The sequence below is a fragment of the Ursus maritimus genome, unplaced genomic scaffold, assembly GCF_017311325.1.
Source record: "Ursus maritimus isolate PB19 unplaced genomic scaffold, ASM1731132v1 scaffold_33, whole genome shotgun sequence".
In the NCBI taxonomy this organism is placed as follows: Eukaryota; Metazoa; Chordata; class Mammalia; order Carnivora; family Ursidae; genus Ursus; species Ursus maritimus.
This window is the reverse complement of record NW_024425897.1, coordinates 29,042,066-29,062,210: the sequence shown is the minus strand read 5'-3', so window position 1 is coordinate 29,062,210 and position 20,145 is coordinate 29,042,066. Positions and strand designations below refer to the sequence as shown.

General features: G+C 53.8%; 1 pseudogene; it reads left to right on the top strand.

The window, feature by feature from the left end:
- Positions 1-3,009, top strand: part of LOC121099890 — a 13,409-nt pseudogene extending 10,400 nt beyond the window's left edge.
- The last annotated feature ends 17,136 nt before the right edge of the window (positions 3,010-20,145 follow it).

Sequence of the window (20,145 nt, the reverse complement as noted above, 5' to 3'; positions counted from 1 at the left end):
GGGGAGAGGGGGGGCAGGGTAGGACAGAGTGGTGGTGTAGACAGGAGGGTGCTGCCAGACAGGCAGGGGGATTTGGAAGGTGAAAGGGGCCAAGCCAGGGGGTTTGGAGCAGAGGGGCCAGGGTAGACGCCGCTGGGGCAAGAGGAGATGGGCGGGGCCGACCATTGGGTGTTGTTAGAGCCCTGGGGTCGGGCCAGATGTGGGTGGGGTAGATAGAAAGGCGGAGTTGGGTCATGGTCAAGGCCTGGGTGGAGGGGTTGTCCTGGGAAATGGGCGGGGCTGCAGCAGAGGGGCGGGGCCACAGGTGGGTGGGGTAGAGGTTAGGGCGGAGCTGGGTGGAAGGGGAGACAAGGCAGTTGGGCTGCCTGGCCAGAGGGGCGGAGGCCACAGTCCCTTCCTGGGGAGGCATAGGGGAAGTGAGGAGAACCTCCGAGAGTCTGGAGGGTCTCCTGACTTGCCTCCTGGCGTCAGCTTCCCTGGACCTCAAGGGTAAGGGGCGCAGGAATCACGCTGCAGCTTCTGCACATGCTCAGTCGCAGCCTGCAGGTGTATTCTACGAGCCTCCCTGTTTATTCCACTCACCCTTTTTGGAAACCATGATGCTGCATTTAATAGTATCTTTTTAATTTCTTTTGAACTTTTATCTTATTTGAGTGTGTTTGAGACTCTAAGATTTCCTTCTTAGGAAGTGCTTTGTGTTTAATGACTCTCTTCTTACCTGAAAGTGCTCTTGCGGAACGTCCGTTGCTGTTTGGTGGGCATATATTTTCAATCCACCTCGTCGGCCCTGTGTTCCATCTTTCATCCTGTTTATGAAACTTTCAGTTTTACGAGTGATTATGTTTGACACCCTTGCTCCCCTCGCTAAGTGTACAGGACCCCTGTCGTTCCAGCCCGCATGTCCTTCAAGGCTCGTCCTCCCCACACTCCCTGTCCACTGTCCCAGGAGGCCGCTGACTCCCGGCCACCACAGCACGCTCAGGGAAGCCCCTGGTGCATGTCCCTGTGCGCCCGGGTCCGCATCTCTCTAGGCGCATGCTGAAGGACAGGACAGCGGGCCCCTGGCACCGGTCGCCCTCAGACCCCTTGGTCCCACACACCTGCCAACCAGACGCCCAGGGGGACACGGAGCGGTAGATCTCATTACAGAGACCTCTTCGTTATAGGGGAAACCCCACCCACACAGGTCAGGGTGCAAATTGCACATCCGAACAGGCAGCTGGTACTTCAGAGGAACGTGATAGGGACACACCCATGTCATTCCAGGGGGTTACGCAGAGAATAAAAATACACGATGCAGTTACGTTTTGATTTCAGAGGAATGACAGATCATTTGTACTCGATGTAGGTCCCGTGCGGTGTGTTCCTAAACACATGGGGTCTGTTAGGAGGCGATGGGCATGTGGACGGGGTCCACCACTTGTAGTGCTCCCTGAGCCCCTGAAAGCAGACCACCTGGGGTGGGGTGGGGGGCGACCACAGAGCGACAGGAGCCAGTGGGAGGGAAAAGCACTTAGATGATGCATGAAAACATTCTCCTGTGGCTCCGGTTTGTCTGGAAGATTCTCGGTGAGTGGGAACAGTGTAGCCTGCAGTTCAGGGGTGAGCGGGGCGGAGAAATCTAGTTTTCAGCACGGAAAGGCTAGAGGAGGCAGCAGGGGGAGAGCAGGCAAGAGTCCCTGCAGGGCAGCAGGGGAGAGGAGGGGAGTGTGAGTGAGTGGTTTTGGGGAGATGAAGAATTCTTCTGAATGGGAGGAAAAAGGTAAAGGTGGGTGGGTGCTTTTGGGTGGGTGAACAGGTGGAGATCTGAGAAGCATGTTGTGCCTGGAGAGGGCAGGGAAATCCGGTCTCTGCCTCCATACCCTGCCCTGTGCTTCTCTCCCAGCTGGCTGTTCCTGAGTTGTAGCCTTTGTAATAAACCAGTAATCTAGATCTTTGAAGTCAATTCTATGAGTCATACTATTTCAATTTTATTTCTGCTATCTCAGAAGTAAACTGGAAGATATCGTACAAGCAGAAGTAGCAGCTTGTGCTGTAACACGAGTAACGGACGTTTTTGATCCATCTCTCAATTTTATTACTTTGGAATGGGATATGCTTGTATTATGTAATCAAAATAAGGAGATGTTTGATATTGCGGAATGAATAGTCCATATATCACAGCCACAGACATGGAAACTGTTGTGGGTTTGTATTGCTGACGGCCTCTTCTGTGTTGTCCCACTGGGTCCTGTTCCTACAACCGCAGCATCAGGAGGAACAGCAGCCGAGGAGGTGGCCGTGAATGTCAGTAAGGAACTTCGGGCATGTGTAAGACGTACAAGGAACAGTGTCCTTGTAGACGACACCCCCAAGCTGGCCTCGTTCAGCCTCCAAAGGTCTTACTCGTCCTGTTGACAGAAGGACGGATTTGGCAGCTTCTTTATGCCATCCTTCGATGCGTGATGGACTGGGTTCCCACTTAACAGAGTTAATCTGGAAGAGTCTCTTGGATTGGAAAATTTTCCAGCTGGTGCTAGACCAGAGAGAAAAAACAAGAAGTCTTGTGATTTAACTCTAATTGTTGAATTTTGGCAGTAATGCAAAAGAAGTCCATTCCCAAAATTGTGGAATCAGTTCAGCAGAAGTAGGACTCTCGCAGAGCTCAGGAGATGAGGTCAGATGACTTCAACGCCTTGTAGTGCTGGAGGGGACAACGGAGCAGCCATGAGAATGCTGAGAATATGGCTGAGCTACCAGCAGCTGTTGGTTCTTTGCCAGACTCCTTGGAAAACAGGCTTCCTGATCTGCACACAGATATTGTCACTCTGTCTGAGAACACATAAAGGCAAGAAACCTGGGTGTGTGTTTTGAGTATGCAGAAGAAAATACTGAGCAAAGCTGCTCTGGATGAGTCTCCTGTGGATCCGTCAGACCCTGGCGCGGGAGCTCCCAGGACCTAAGACGCTGTTTCTCACCTGTTATGTCAACGCACAGCAAGCAGCTTCGGAGGCTGATCCGGAGCAATAGAAACACTTCTGCTGATAGAGCATGGAGACTTAATCCCCTCTGATGAGTCAGGAAGGTTCAGCTCCTGCCCGCGGTGGTAGCACTGCCATCTAGGTGACGGGCCTCTCATCACCAGTCATACAAACAGGTCCACCTGGGGAAGGAGGGGGGTGAAGAGCAGCTGGAAGTGAAACAGCAGAATCCAGGGATCACTTGTATTTCACACGCGGATGAAGTCAAACCCTGAAACTAATGACTCGAGATATTTCATCCCCAAATGCCGCGTGGCAAGGGCAGCTCAGTTCCAAGAATGAAAATCCATTCCAAGAGGCTCTTGTTTTTGTGTTGGGAGGAGACCGCTCCATTGAATACCACAATCTTGTTGACTACATAAGGGGGAAACCAGGCAAACACATTCTGTATGACTGCAGTGAACATTCTAATGCTTTCATAAAATTTCACAAAACATCTGTCACAACTCAGACAAGTAAAAGTAGCCTGGAGTTTAACGGGCAGGGAGGGGCTCCCAGGTAGGCTGTGTGCTCCTCCTGGGCCCGGACCCCTCCCCAGCCTCGGCTGGTCTGCAGCTCTGCGGAGGCAGCGTGGCCCCGTGCGTGCCCCCTTCTAGGAGGTTCTTGCTTGCCCTCCTGGCAGCACCTCCTGATTCCTGTCCCACGTCCGTGAGTCCTCCTAACAGTGTGCGGCAACATGTTGAAATTAATTTCTCCTCCTGCTCGGATGCTTTCATCTTCGATTCCTCCATATCCCCGGGACGCCTGCAGGCACGTTGGTGTCTTGATTCATCTGTGATTGAACAAAGGGGTCTTCCAGCGCCGGGGGGCACCTCTGTGTCACACAGGGAACAGCACAGGCCGCAGTCTGGCCAGGTGGGGCCAGAGTCAGAACTGCTTTCTAAGGAGCGGTCGTTAGGGACACCGAGGGGCAGGTGGTCTGGCAAGTGTGTTCTTCCTCAGGGACCTGTGGTCAAGGCCCGTCCACAGTCACACAGTAGTGGTGCCTTCACTCTGATGGCACATCTGCTGTCTCACTGTCTGTCATTCATTTCCTCTGCCTCCCAAAACCGGAGCCCGGCTTTGCTTTGGGAAAACAGCTCTTCCCTGCGTTAGTTCTCACAACAGCTTTGGAATCTTCTTGACCCAAGCATTTTACCCTCAGATCTTCACATTCTTCTGGAGAACGGGAGGAAGGGGCGATTTGGGGAGAAAAGGTTTCCTAAGTGACAGCATCCCGGGCGGTGATGTACAAGCCGCGTGTCCGTGCTGGGCTCTCGGGACAGGTAAGGCCAAGTATAAATAACTCCCCAAATCCAAACACAGTGCACGTGCCTGGGCTGGGAGAAGGCCACCGTCCCACCTCGGCTCTTTTCTCTCAGGTGGAAGGCGAGAGGCAGGTGCGCTCCAGAATCTCCCAGCTCAGGGCTGCTGGTCACCTGCCGAGGGGCCCCTTTCTCCCCGGGGCCGGGTGCTCTCTGCGGGGCTGCTGAGCAACCTCGTGCCTCAGGAGCCTGTGAGGCCTCACGAAGTGTCCGAGGAAGGTGATGCATATGGGGACGTTCACGGAGTTAAGCGCCCTCCCCCCGGAGGCAGACTTTCTCACGTTCACAGGGGCTCCAGGCTCCTCTCCGGAGAGACCCGTGTCGATAGCCCGAGTGGACCGGGGCACCGGCGGCCCAGTGGTGGGGACTGTGTCAGCAGCCTGACGTGGGAGCACACTGCACCCCCTGCTCGGCCTCACTCTGCTCTTCCCCACCCCGTACACCTGCGTCTGCCGGGCTCCTGGCTGGGAACCCCAGGAGGACCCCCCGCAGCACTGGCTGAGCTGGCCCCGGCTGCACCCACACAGTCTGTGCTTGCAGGGGAGAGGCTGGGTGTGAGACGCTGCGGGAGCACCCTGGGATGGGGGCGGGGCTCCCCGAGGCGGTCGGTGGAGGGACTCGAGGCACAGCCTCATCTGCCGCGGGGTCTGCTGAGCCTCTGCCGGGACAGTCAGTCCACACACGTCTCCGCGTCCAGCTGGCATTCCGTGCTGTGGCCTCAGCCCTCGTGGTGAGAGGCTCGTCCATTATCCAGTCAAGTGCTGTAAGTGTTTGACCCCGCACGATGAGCAGCAAGATGCCAGCTGCGGAGACGGTCCCGTGACAGGTCTGATTGTCATGCCTGGTGCACGAACGCTGCCCGTCCCCAGCCCGGCTCAGCTCCGGGCACTCAGCACGCTGTGAGGACACGGGACCCGGACGTGTCCTCAGGGACCACACGCTGGGCTGGAGGCCGCTTTCCTCAGTGAGGGACTCCTGCGGGGCCCGTCAGTGCAGCAGAACGTATGTCAAGACACCGGAAAGGGAGTTGGGAAGGGGACGCATTTCAGCTCTACCTCCCTAGTGCGGAGCCGGCTTCCTCGGGGCTCCGAATCCCAGGCCCGTTGTCCACGGGTCGGCCTCCGCGTCGTCGCTGACCGTGAAGTCTACATTCCGAGGGTCAGACTGCGACGGTATTGACACACTGTGCGCGTGGAATTCTAGAGCCTGTTGCACCGTCAGCTCCCCGATGCGTGTTTCTTGAGAAATGCCCGAATGCGACCTCTCCTTCCATTTACCTTTTAATCCTTCCTTACTCCGCTTGTCTGTACGGGGTGTTTTCTCTCAGAGGAGGCTGGCAGGCACAGACCGTCACCGTTGCGGTGTTCCTTAGCGCTGTTATCATCGGGACGTTCTTCTGTGTTCTGGGTTTCAGATCGTGGTCCCGAAAGTCTTCACACGTTTCTGCTCGGCCACGTGCTTTGTCTGCATCCGCGTGCACCTTCCTGGGCTCCTCTGAGATACCCTCGTGCTCCCCGGGAGGGTCCGTCGCTCCGTGGACAGCTGTGCAGAGCCAGCCTGGGGGGTGGGGAGCCCCGCACTGCCCGGCCCCGGGTGTGTGCCCTGGTGATGCCCCGTCTCGTCGTCTGTGAACTTGGAGTTAAGACAGGGCGTGCCACACAGAGGAGATGGGATGAGGTGGGTATTTATGGAGTCAGCACCGGGCCTGGATGATCGGCTGTCACTTCTACAACGATGTAACGTGTTTTTAGAGAGGGAGGGTGGGGAGGGGCAGAGAGAGAGGGAGAGAGCATCCCACGCACGCTCCACACTCAGTGCGGAGCTCGATTCAGGGCTCGATCTCACAACCCAGAGATCGCGACCTGAGCCTAAAGCCAGAGTCGGACACTTCACGGACTGAGCCACCCAGTGGCTACAATTGTCTGACTTTCTTGCTTTATGTATTTCTTTGTTCCCTCGGGAGACATTGCTCCTCTACGAGATTTCCGCAGTGGCTCCTGGTTATTTGTCTGACTCTAAAATGACTGACATTTAGAACGGACCCAGAGGAAGACAGTCACCGTATCTCTGGCAGCTACTATGTGCCAAACGCTGTGATCTGTCACTCGATCCTCATAGTATCCCACTGACACATGTACTATGATTATCTCTGTTTTGCGGATGCAGGAAATGAGGGTCAGAAGGTTGAAATCACTTGTCCAAGGCCCGTGGCCGGGAAGTGCCAGACCCGGTATTTGCATGGTAAAAGAAAATAGCGGAGACTTTTAACTTTAGTTCAGGGTTTGCTGAACACCAGCCTGGGTCAAAGATATTTCTTAGTTCCTTTTTTCCCTTTTCACTTTAATGTTTCTTGGCCTATTCATAATTACTTATTCTGTTATTGGCTGTGTGTCAAGTTACAGAGGAGTCTAAAAAGCATTCTGCATGTCTGTTACTATGATTAATTTTCTTACGTGAGCATTATAATTTCTGTCTCTCTCATCAGTTCATATGTATTCTCCATGTTTTCTGTTAGAGGCTTTAATGTATTAATCTGAGTTGTTTTAAATTCACTGACATATTTCCAGCACCTGTGTCATATCTGAGTCTGGTTGTGTTGGTTGTTTTGTCTTCGACAGTGGACTTCCCCCCCCTTGTCTTGTCTTGTGTCTTGTACTTCTTAGTTGAAAGCTGGACAAGGAACGGGCAGCAGAAACGGAGACAATAGTATTTATACCTGGACACGTGCTTGCCTCTTGTTTTACGAGGGGTGCTTTGGGGTGGGGTGAGGGAATCGAGCAGGAGTTGAGCCGGATCCGGATGTTGCTCTTTTACCGTCACTGTCCGTGTACCACAGCCTTCAGGTTCTTCCGGTGCTGCCTGGAGCCTGTGCTGGAGGCACAAGTTCCTGGAGGAGTTTTCTCAGTGTCCTTATTCTGCCCTCTAAATGTGAGCCTGAGCCTCGGAGAGGGTCTCTCTGTACACACTTGCCCCTCCCGGGGCTCCTCTGCTGTGACTTGAACTCAGTGCCTGCTAACGTCCTGATGGGGGAGTGGGGCCTCTCCGGCGTCCTCGTAATTGTCGGGATTAGGTAGACTCCATGGTACTAGGTCTCGGGTGAGGCTTTTGCGGCCAGTGCCACCCGCACGCTGCCTCGTCATTTCGATGTGTCTTGTGTGGGAGTCTCCTGCCCTCCACCAGCTGAAGGCATCTCTTATGATCTGGGCCTAGGATGTTTTCACAGCTTTCCCCCGGGAGGGTGTTTCTCTGAGCCCTTCCTCTGGCCATGATGGGTCTCCACCTATGACACGAAGGTGGCAGGGTTTGCTGATCTCCCTGAGTTGTTGGAGGTTCTTGCTACACGAGTGAACAGGGACAAGGATCTGGGGAGGGCTTCCTTCCTTTCCCGCGGTGACAGCTGTGCCCCTCTCCCAGGCCAGCACAACAGAGGGTGGCTTTCGCCGTGTCCTGGCCTGCCTGCAGCCTTTCTCTTGAGTATGTAGCAAGATCCGTGGGGCATCCACACCTGGTTACACACTCACCACGTGTCTGTGGCTTCTAGGGTTCTATACGCACAGGCCAGCCCATATTGAGACTTTAGAAACCTCTGAAACACTTAGCAGAAATGCTGTTACTTGCGTTCATGGAAGGCCTGTGTGGCTGCCATTCTGACGCAGGGTATGTTACTTTTCCTCAGAGCCTGTTGGACAGGAATTAATCATACGGGCCATGCACAGCTGAAGAGGACACTGGGAAATGCAGTTTCATTCTCCACAGCAGTGTGTCCAGATAAAGATCTTATGACCACGTAGGATGTGAAGTCTGGTTACTGACGGCGACTAGCAGGCTCGGCCACACCCTGTGTCTTATTCTCTGTGTTATTTCCCCACTTGGCTAACAGGAACACTTGAGTTCAGGGAAGTGGCATCCTTTGTCCCAGTCACAAAGCCCCAGAGCATCTGTGCTCAGGCATAGACGCTCCATTCTGGGCACAAGCCCAGTCAGTGGGAACGCTGACAAAGACAGACCCAGGTGGAGCCCCACAGCTCCTCACAGGTTCCCCTCAGGGCCCATCATGCCTGTGTCTCCCTTCTGAGCTGCCATCTGGCTGGCATTTCTCCATCAGGCTTTACCGGTATTCAGAGATCTTGTCAACTTTCTGCAAATCCCGAGGTGTCGCAGAGAGCTTGGAATACTTCTGTAAAGTGTGTGGGCACCTTGAGTGGAGCAGCTGGTCTCAGAGAAAGGCCATTTTCCAGAGAAGGACAACTGAACCAGGAAGATGGAACGCACCAGGAGATGGTAGAGAACAGCTTCTAGGGGATGACTGTGGGGCGTGGGCCTGATGAAGGCCTGCGCCTCTCCCCTGCTGTGAGGAGAGTCTCCAGATTCTTCACCAGGACCTACAGAGTTGCACCCGACCTGGCCCACTGCCCTCTCCAACCTGACCTCATGTGGACGTGTCTGCCGCTCACACCATTCCAGCTGCACTCCCGTTCTTCTCCTTTGTTTTCTGTTGCATCTGTCGAACTTTGCAGTTGCCTTCTTTCTGCCTAGAATGTTTGTTCTGATGTTCCATCTTTCCTTTCCATCCTCAGAACAAAAGTCATTTCACAGAGAACTTCTCTGACGCTATGGAAGTGGCCTTCTGAAGTTATTCTTCCTTTCTTCACTGTCTCTATTTCTGTTGTGGCAACTCTCACTGTCTAAAATCATCTCTTTTTTTGTTATATTTTGTTGTTTGTTGCGTGTTTCCTAACTTAACCTCGTCAGCTCTGGTCACCATTTATCTGCGGTGCCTGGACATTGCCAGGAACACAGTACATGACCTGTAAAACTCTCCTGAGTGAAGGAACCGGGGAATTACGAAACGTTTTATAAACCTGTTGGGGAGGTGCTGCTGCTTTTTCCGCCTTCAGTCCCATGCCATCCTCCCCCTGCCAGACTGTACGGAGGCAGCTGCTCCCAAGTCATGGCGCCGAGGAAAGGCTTAGCTCCTCACCTGTGCTTCCCAACCAGCGCTGCTTCTCCAAGCCCAGCTGTCTCCTCCTTCTTGTCTCTCTTCTTCCTCTTTCCTCCGTCTGTCCCTACTTCTCCCACACCCTCCACAGCTCAGCCACTCCCTGACCTTGGGTGAGTAGCCCTTAGGCCCACCCTGAAGTCACTGAACGTCCCCCTGAACCCACCATACAGAGTCCAGGTGGTGTCAGACCCAGACCAGCCTCCTCAGTCTTGGGCAGTCCTTACTTCCTGGTTAAGAAAAAATTGGTTTTGTTCCTCTTGGGCCTTAAAGCAAATTTGACATTTGTTAAGCTGAAAGTAACTTGTTTTCCCCAAAGTATGCTCAGAAGTATAGAGGCACAGATTTCCAAGCCATCAACTCAGGTGTGTACAATAACTTGATTCCATTAAACCATAGTTTCTCTCTAGAGCCTTCACTGGGCCCAATGGCAGAAAAAAATAGATTCAATTCCAGGTGAATGGCATGGATTCAGGGTGGTAAGCTGCTTTTTCTAGACAGTTCAGGACCTTCTCCCTTCCCTCTTAGGTGGCTGGTTCACATGGGGTCAGGGTGGGACCCTCAGCCTTCACCTCCCGTGCTGACATCTGCTGACCGTGCACATCGCCATTCCGGGTGTGGTCCTAATGGTCCGTGTGCCTGTCCTGCTGTCCCATCCCCTGACCCAGCACATTTTCCCGCAGCCCCACTTCTTCCTGCACCATAGGAGTCCTCTGTGGGACCTGGGGTGCACCACACTGCCCCCGCCCTTGTCGGGATATGAAAACCCAGGGGCTGTCTCCCGGGGCCCCATTGGGTCCCCTGTACCCTGAAGCCCCATCTGCCAGCTCCTCTCTCCCTGCCCTCACTCTGGCTTTTTGGGGTCCCCGTGGGGTTGCTGCTTCCAGGACCCCAGGAAGGAAGCAAACCCAAGTCCTCTGTGTGTTCAGCCCTCTGATTTATCAGGGGTGTCCACCGCTCTCCATTTAGGGAGGAGGGAGGTGGGGGAGGGCCTCCCACAGACCCTTCTCTGTGTCTCCTGTTTCTTTCAGATTTCACCTCCCCCAGGGATGACCTTTACGTGTTGGGGGAGGGAAACCTCAGACTCCCAATACAGGAGTGAGGGTGTCACAGCGAGGCCAGGTGCTCCTCGCCCACAGTGACACGGTGTCAAGTGGCCCCACGCAGCAGTCAGGAACTCACATGGTGACTTCGCGGATCAGGCAGAAGGTGGATTTCTGTCACGGTCCTGGGTGCGCACAGAATGGTTGGGAGGACTGGCGATCGGGGCTGGCCATGGACCCCACCAGCCAGACAAGGTACCAGCCACCTTTGCTGCTGCTGTCCAGCACTGAGCCCACCGTGGATGCAGGGGGCAGGGAGGGGGCTTTGTTTTCTGAGTCAGATCACTATATGCCTGGACATGTGACAGACAGATCCCAGCCCCACATCTCCGCTCCACCAGCCCTGGCCTGACCTCCGTCCTCCTCATGAGCCAAGATGGCGCACACGGGTCCACTTCCGGCAGGGACATAACTGGAAGCAGATGCGTCACTTCCTCTTTCAGTCCATTGGTCAAGACTGTCATGTGACAAAACCTCGCTGCGAGGTTGGCTGGGAATGTGTTTATTCTGGAAGAAAAGAGTTCAGCTAAACCCGGGGCGCTCTCTCGCTCAGCACATAGGATGGACCAAGGGATGCTTCCAAGCCTTGAGGGCCTTTTCCATTTATCATGATAGTTCCAATGAAGGAGACGGGTACTGAGACGGCGGTTTCAGCTGGGCATAGATGAGCACCAACAGTGTTAGGAAGAGGGATCAGACTGGTGGTTTCAAACAAGCTGTAGTTTTGGGTCCATGAAATCCGTGAGTCATCGGATGATACAAATCGAAATTTCAAAACAAAGAGACAACAGTTCCAAGTAGAAGGGAGGTGGAAATTGCTTCTTAAAACATTCGTGCCACGGCAGGCGGACGAGCCCACGGAATGCCGATGACACGTTAAAGTGGCTCCTGTGCTGCTTCCCTCTCTTGAACAGTCATTGATTTTGTGATTTGTCAGTATGACAGCGGGTTAATGCGTTTCCTAGTATGCACGTGTCCACTATCCGCCCTCTGCAATGTACATCCACACACACCGTTCCCTCAGACAGCCCTTCCCTCCACGGCCTCTGACACCGCCTGGTGCGTCTCCCCGTGGTGCAGGTGGGATGCTCTGTCCACCCGGCCGTGGGGATGCAACCAGACAGGCACCCCTTCTCCGTGTGCACACCAGAGCCCATCATCTGAAGGGGGAGTTGGAATGCATAGCCAGTCTTGCTGAGCCATTTGTGAGTGAGCGTCCCTCATATCTGCACACCCAGAAGTCAGTGCTGACTGGGGGGGAGGACCGAGCTGCTCTCTCTGTTTATGAGCGATTTTCCTGCACAGTAGCCTCTCACTTGCCTTTCACTTCTGGAAACAATTGTCCCCCTGAATGTCAGATAAAGATAGAATTGTCTCAAAGATGAAGTCCAGAAAGGCAGTAATGTGTTTCCAGCACTCAGACATCCACTTCATCTTCCTGAACGAGCATCAGCGTTTGTGCACCCAGACACCTGAGTGGCAGCCCCTGAAATGGTCCAGACACACACACACACACCTGGGCCCAAACCTGCAGTGATGACCTAGAAACTAAAGGCCCAGGTCTGTTTCCAATTACACATTTCAGGAATGCTGCCTGCCTACTATATCTTTCTTTGATTTCATGAAGAGCGAAATTGGAGCCAGAGAGTCAGCAATTTCTGGTCTATTCTGGAAGGGTGAGAAGACATCAGAGAAGCACCATTGTCAAGCTGACCCACAGATTAGCATTGACAAGTGCTCAGTGATCTCCGAGAAGCATCAGGCCAGTCCTGTGGGGGTGCAGGATGGACCAAGCCAATCAGAATCCTTCCCTGAGATTTTCCAGGTGGAACAGATACAGTGTGTATTTCTCCAATGGCCACGACTCCACGACATGAGGCTCAGGGGCTGAGAATTCCCATGTTTTCCGCCTCCTGGAGAAGCTGGTTCCCCATGGCAGAGACTAAAGTCAGAGCAGGGAGTGACAAGGACACCATGCTGTTCCATCGTCTGCTCTCTGCGGCTCCTGAAGCTCCCACCTGTCTGCCTCCTGCAGTGTGCCGGCCCACCCGACCCAGGTAGGATCCAGGTGGGACCAGACGGCCCACCCAGTGCATGACCAAAGAGTCTAGGCTTGTCCTCAGAGGTGCAGGCCAGTGAGGGGGACCCACAGGAACACAGAAGCACCCCTGGCCTCTCAAGAGTGGGGAGTCTTCATCCCGGGCTTGTCTGAATGACAAGGGAGGAAGCAGGGTTTCTGGGAGCCAGGGAGAGCTGTAGCCTGGGGAGAGCGGCTGTGGGCAGGATCTGTGACCTTGGAGAAATGCAGCCTCCATCAGAGCCACAGGCCAGCCTCCCGCTTCTCCTGCCCTCCAGTCTCCTGCCAACTCCCTCACCGGCTGAAGCCAGCCAGGAGCTGAGGAACTGCTTCCAGGCAGGGTTGGGACCAGCCTCCCTGCACAGAGCAGGGCAGGGAAGAAGGGAGAGCGGGACAGGAGGGCGCAGAGGACAACCAGCTCAGAACCCTTCCTCGTGGTCCTCGACCAGCCAATGCCCCTTGACCTCTGGCATTTGGAATTGTGTTTCTGTCGCCTGAAACCGGCAGTTGTGACTCCTCGGTCTATTTCCATGACTCTCTGCTGGACCGCAGTCTGATCCGGGACCGTACTAGCCCGGAGCCAGGTGCACAGTACGTGCGCAGGACCATCTGTGGGATGGCTGTTTGGGTGGACAGTAACATCTCGTGTAGATGCTGCAGGGGACGAGACTGATGGATGATCCCTGCCTGGGCTGATCACCTTCTACCCCGTCCTCAGGTGAGAAGAGCGTGTTTGCCATGTCGCTGTCCGAGAGCGAGGGAGAGGTCGGGCGAGCCGTCACAGAGCCTCTCTTTTGCAGAGACTACGGCGCAGCAGGGCGCTGAGCTCTTAGTGGTTAGTCGGTGACTGTCTTACATGACGGAAGAAAAGGGCGCAAGTGACCGCTTCCGTGTCAATTGGAAACCATGCGCGCCTCCTACAGAATGGCCCCTGACGCTAGGACTCCAGAAGGGAGCGTCCTGACACGGTGGCCCCTCATTCCATGATCCCACTCATCATGAACCACACTGGACCTCTAGACATGAGCCAGCCTGAGGCCCTGGTCCCCAGTCACGTGCTCGCACAGTGGACACACCTACGCCTCTGAGCACAGGCTCAGCCTGGCTGGGCTCCTCCTGACGCTACGGCGCTTGGTGCCCGGGTCCTGCTGCAGACGCACTGCTGGGAGCTGGAAAGGGAGAGGCAAGTGGATCTGGTTTCGGATAAGAGCTGGGAGAAACGCTGTGGTCCTGGCAGGTGACCCTGAGTCTCTGAAGGGAGTGCTGATTGCTCTGATGGAGTCTGGGGTCTGGAGTGTGCGCTCAAGGTGGCAGAGCCTAGCCCAGTCTTCCCAGGCAGTTCCTGCCGCAGGGCGAGTGTGTTTGCTGTGGAAAGTTCTCCATGCCTGGACAGCCTGTGACCCAGTCTCCCTCCCCCACCCCCACCTCTGTGCAGGGCCAGCAGTGTCGTCGGCCCCTTCCCTCTCCCCTGTGCTCGTTGCGTAGGAAGGATGCTTCTGCTGTGGGGAAGCCGCGGGATTCATCCCAGCGCACTTCAGTGGGAACCGGCCTGGCACGCTCTGTCCTTTGTGCATTAGGCAGGAGGGTTTGCGCTCCTCACAGAACTCAGAGCTGAGCTCGGCTCAGGACTGATTCCAAGAGCTGCTGGGGCAGCTCCCTGCGAGGCCATGTGGTCAGCCTGGCCGTGCTCCTGAAGCCACGGATCCTAGGAAGGCTCCCCCCACCGTCCTTTCCTCTGGACTGTGGGCTGGCCCAGGCAGGGGGCTGTGGGTAGGACAGGGAGACATAGAGTAGTGCCTGGAGAACTCTGGAGTATTTCATTCCAGCCCCTGCAGGTGCAAGAGACAGAAAACCCAGTGCCACCAGCCTAAATAGATGGACTGACTCCTCTAGCCAAGCAGAATGAACAAATCAGAAAAAGTTGGACCAGGACTTGAAAACACGATGTCAGATCCTGTCTTCTCCGACCATCTTGAGGCTTCATCTTCTTTGTGTTGGTTAATACGACGCCGGCTTCTCTCCGAAGGTGGCTGCTGTGCTACTAGTTTAACAACCGTCCCTGGACTAGTTTACAGACCGACAGTCCTATACTAGTTTACAGAATGACAGTCCTTTACTAGTTTACAGACCGACAGTCCTATACTAGTTTACAGAACGACAGTCCTTTACTAGTTTACAGACCCACAGTCCTATACTAGTTTACAGAACGACAGTCCTTTACTAGTTTATGTAATGACGGTCCCTGTACTCGTTTACAGAACGACAGTTCTTTACTAGTTTATGTAACGACAGCCCCGTACTAGTTTATGTAATGACAGTCCCTGTACTAGTTAACATACACTCTGTACTAGGTTATAAAATGACAGCTCCTGTACTAGTTTACACAGACGGACACTGTAATAGGTTACTAACGACAGTCCCTGTACTAGTTTACGTAAAGACAGTCCCTGTACTAGTTTATGTAATGACAGCCCCTGTACTAGTTTACAGACAGCCCCTGTACTAGTTTATGTAAGGACAGTCCCTATACTAGTTTATGTAATGACAGCCCCGTACTAGTTTATGTAACGACAGTCCCTGTGCTAGTTTACGTAAGGACAGCCCCTGTACTAGTTTATGTAACAACAGCCCCTGTACTAGTTTACGTAAGGACAGTCCCTGTACTAGTTTATGTAACGACAGGCCCGTCCTAGTTTATGTAATGACAGCCCCTGTGCTAGTTTACGTAAGAACAGCCCCTGTACTAGTTTACACAGACAACCCCTGTACTAGTTTACGTAAGGACAGCCCCTGTACTAGTTTATGTAATGACAGCCCCCGTACTAGTTTACAGACAGCCCCTGTACTAGTTTACGTAAGGACAGTCCCTGTACTAGTTTACGTAAGGACAGTCCCTATACTAGTTTATGTAACGACAGCCCCTGTGCTAGTTTACGTAAGGACAGCCCCTGTACTAGTTTATGTAATGACAGCCCCTGTACTAGTTTACACAGATAGCCCCTGTACTAGTTTACGTAAGGACAGCCCCTTTACTAGTTTACAGACAGCCCCTGTACTAGTTTACAGACAGCCCCTGTACTAGTTTATATAAGGACAGTCCCTGTACTAGTTTACGTAAGGACAGTCCCTGTGCCTAGTTTCGTAGCGATGGCCCCTGTGCTGGATTTGCGTAAGGACAGCCCCTGTACTAGTTTATGTTATGTAATGCCATGCCCTAGTTTACACAGATAGCCCCTGTACTAGTTTACGTAAGGACAGCCCCTGTACTAGTTTACAGACAGCCCCTGTACTAGTTTATATAAGGACAGTCCCTGTACTAGTTTACGGAAGGACAGTCCCTATACTAGTTTATGTAATGACAGCCCCGTACTAGTTTACGTAACGACAGTCCCTGTGCTAGTTTACGTAAGGACAGCCCCTGTACTAGTTTACACAGACAGCCCCTGTACTAGTTTACATAACGACAGTCCCTGTGCTAGTTTACACACACAGCCCCTGTACTAGTGTACCTAACGACAGTCCCTGTACTACTTTACGCAGTGCCTGTACTAGGTTATGTAATGGCAACACCTGTATTACTTTACATAACGGATCACGCCCCCCCCCCCCCCCCAGGTGGCAGCCCCATCTCCAGGCCACAGGCCCAGGTTCAGATCCTGCAGGAAAGGGGCTCGTTCTGGGACCATCCACACAGCTCCCAGGACTGTGATTGGTCGGACATGAGTCATGTGCACACTCTCAGCCAATCACATGAGTCCTGGCACTCGGGGCTCTGATTGGCCAGGCCAGGCAGCAGGTGGGAGCTGGTTCCCAGCAGGGACTGTTCATAGAGAGGGCTGGACACCCAGCACTGGGTCTTACCACGTGCTCTCTCGGCTGTGTGAGCTCCTGTCCTGGGAAACCAGGAGCTCTCGGGGAAGCTGAGACCCCAACTTGCTACCCTCACAAGGAAACAGGGTAGCTTCCGGTTCCCCAGGCTGCGTGGACTCCCAGCGCTTACTATGGGACCAGGAGCCCCCAGGCCCCCGGGCCCCCAGTTGAGACCCCACCTAAGGTGAAGCCTGTGCAGAGGGACTGAGAGGGAATCAGGGCTCAGCCCCGGGGGGAAATGGGGTCTGGGACACCCCTGATCGCGGGCTCACAAGGATTCCCTCGGGTGTGAGCCACAGAACCGACTCGCTGCTGGCCGCTGCACAGGTCAGTGGTGTTCAGCGGCGTGCAGTGTCCCTACCCACCTGCCATCTCTGGGAGCCGCGGGCCGACAGCCTCAGGGGTGGTCAGGTGGCTGCGGCCCAAGACCAGGCCCTGCCAGGATCACTGCCTGCGTTCAGATGGACGCCCAGGACTCAGGAGCGTGAGGGTCTCAGGATGAGATGCCCCCCCGGGGGGGCTGTGGACCAAGTCCAGGCTGCAGGAAGACCTGCGCCATGTGGGTCTGGGATGGGACCTGTGAACTACCGATCTGACAGACAACGTCCGACTGCTGATACAGGACTGGACGTGCAGAGCGCTTCTGAGGGAGGCCGCAATGAGCATTCGGAGCCCACCGCACAGCCCCACCTGCAACAAGGTGGAAAAGCGCCCCAGGAGCCTCTGAGAAGTGAGCTGCAGAGTGGCAGGCAGGGGCTGTGGATGGAAACCCAGCTCCTGTGACTGTGGCTCGGAATAGGGGCCACAGTAGAAGCTACTAGCCATTTCAAGTGTTGAGAGCAGAGGAGGCTTGAGGAAGAGCTTCAGCCGTGGAGGAGGGGAAAGCATTTGACCACCTGAAGGCAGGTGACGAGTGCGCCCCACCCCGGCCCGTGGAGTCAGAGGACTGGGTGACACAGCCTCTGGGAGTCTGGGACTCAGGGAGGGACACGGGCTCAAGGACGGAATAAGAAGACAACCAAAGATGACGGACACAGTTAGTGGTGCTCGAGAAAGGGGAGGAAGAGAAAAGTAGAACCTTCCAGAAAGCCAGGTCACATTAACACAGGAAGGAGAAAGGGCGCAGAGGAAAATGAAATAGCAACAGGGACATGTATTTGAGGAACAGACGGAACAGAAATACCCGTGGGAAGAGTTAGGGAGAAAAGCATTGATGTGGAAGCAAAAGGAGGTGCAAGATGTCTCTAGTTGTGTTCCTCAAGAAAAAAAGGAAAAGAAGTAAAACACCCAGACTTGTAGTTTAAGAGAACTTTTCCGAAATCAAAGAGGCCGAATCCACAAATTGCGAGGATGGTGTGTATTTCGGATAAAATCCATATGGGCTTATCAACCCCAGGATATGTCCTAGTTTTATGAGACTTCACAGAGAAAGAAACATTTCTCCAAGTTTCAGGCAGCAATAACAGCAACAAACATCAAGGCACTTTTAGGGCAAAATTCAGAGTTGCTTTGACTTTCTGGAGCAGAATGAAACATTTGAAATGCAGCCATTGTGACTGGGGGAAGTGAGGGAAGGAGAGGGGGGTGTAGAATGAATTCAAAGGAGAGCAGGGCCCTGGTCATGTTACAGATTTTAAGTTGCAAGAAGAGATTTAGATTTTTTATGTTCAGCCCTTCGATGAGAAGGATTCAGGAGATGCTATTGCTGTGGTCCAGGCAGGAGGTGTTAGTGATGGGGACTAGGGTGACATCAAGGGAGATGGGGAGAAACGGGTGCATTCAGTGCGTATGTTGGAAGTCAATCCAGCTGGACCTGGTGACGTGCTGTGTGGGGGAGCAGGGTGGAGAGAGCACGGGAGTGAGCAGGATTTTGAATGGAGCAACTTGGTTGTGGGGGCGCCATCTTGCTGAGAGGCAGGCTGGAAGAGGAACTGTCTCGAGGGCAAAGAGTTTGGTTTTGGGCGTGTTAAATTTGGGAATGTCAGGAGTGAGAGTAAAGTAATTAACAGGTAATACTCTCTAAGGAACCTGCTAATAAGGAGGAGCACTTTTCTGAGCAGGACACGTGTGATTCAGTATATGCGCCAGGGCTGGAGTGTCCTACTGGAAACCACAGTGTGACATTGAGTGGGCACTGTGTTGTGTTGGGGAAACTCAGGACAGAGATTAGCACTGAAACAAATGTGGGGGTCATTGGGATGTGGGTGGTGTTCACTGCCTGAAACTGGATGACATTCCTGGGCGTGTAGAAAGGAAAGTCAAGGATCCTAGGGCCAAGCCCTTGGGGGCACACTGACATTGAGAAATCAAGAAAGGAGAAATAGGAGTGAGCAAAGACTGAGCCCAAGGAGTAAGAAGAGAACTATTGTGAGTTAGTGTGGAAGCTAGGCAAGGGACATGTTCAGGGCAGGGTGGTCAGCTGAGTTGGGCTCTGTTAAGAGCAGTGGGATGGAGACAGAAGGAAACCATTGGTTTGGCAACATAGAGGTCCCAAGTGGCTTTGGCAAGAATAGTTTCAGTAGGAGTGGAAATTAGGCACTTGGCTGAAGAGGATAAAGGAATACAGGAGGTAAGGATGCAGAAACCGTCAGCATAGACACTTTGAGCAGGAAGCTGTAAGAAGTAGGGTGGGAGCCAGATAGGAGACATCAAGAGAAGGTTACATTTTTAAGATGGCAGGTAAGGAGGCATGTTTGTCCACTGGCAGGACAGATCTAGAGTAGAGGGTGAAGCTGATGCTGGTGCAGTAGAGGGGAGAGTTACCGGAGCAGAACTTGTGAGGCGGTTGGAGGAGGAGTGGTCCAGGGCATGCACAAGGGATTGGATGCTGCGAGGGGAAGGCACACACCAAACATTGCGCCAAGAGAAGGCGGAAGGCATGGGTGCACAGGACGGTGAAACGAAGGTTTGGTGGTGAGAAGCTGGGGAAACAACTGTCTAATTGTGTCTGTTTTCTCCGTGAACTATGAGCCCAGGTGATCAGCTGAGATTAGAGAAGAGAAGGCACGTGGGAAGCTCGAGGACAGAAGGGAAAGTGAAAGCATTGTTTTTGAGAATGGAAATGAACTTTGTCAGAGAAGTGCAGGGGTGCAATTTGAGATCCAAAGACTTGAATTGACAACGAGACTGGTTAGCACAGAATGTGAGGCAGGTCCAGGTGAAGTGGGGAGCTGGGTTTAAATAAAGTTCTGCTTTGCCTGTGAGCACAGTGGAGAGAGAGGGGGCAGGGCAGCTAATGGTGTCTGGTGAGTGCTGAATCGGAGGTGAGCTGGGCAGTGGGGCACAGGGAGACGTGGACAGTGAGAACTCAGTAGACCTGATGTTGTCACGGGGTCACCGCGGCCAGACCCTGGGCTGCAGGCACTACATCTGTGGAGTGAATGGTCAGAAGTGGAATAGTGGCTAACGAGACGCTGGGGGTGGAGAGGGTAGTCAAGACCGCAGGGTCACGGCAGGTGGCGCGAAGGTAAAGGTCGTTGGGCGGATGTCAAGGAATGAAGACCAACAAATGGAAAGGACTGTCCAAGGGTGGTCCAAGGATCGTCCCTTGTCATGTGTTTAAAACCAAGTGACTTGCACGCACAGTGTTAGCGGTCAGGACCTGGAGGACCTGGGGGAGGGGGGAGGCGTGGGGAGGGGCTGCTGAAGGTCTGTGTCTTGAGCCAATGCCGCTTGCCCAGGTGCGTTCGCTGTGTGAAAATTTCTCGAGCTGTTAACGTTCAACGTGTGCACTTTCCTATTTGTTATAATTCGATATGGAATTAAAAACACA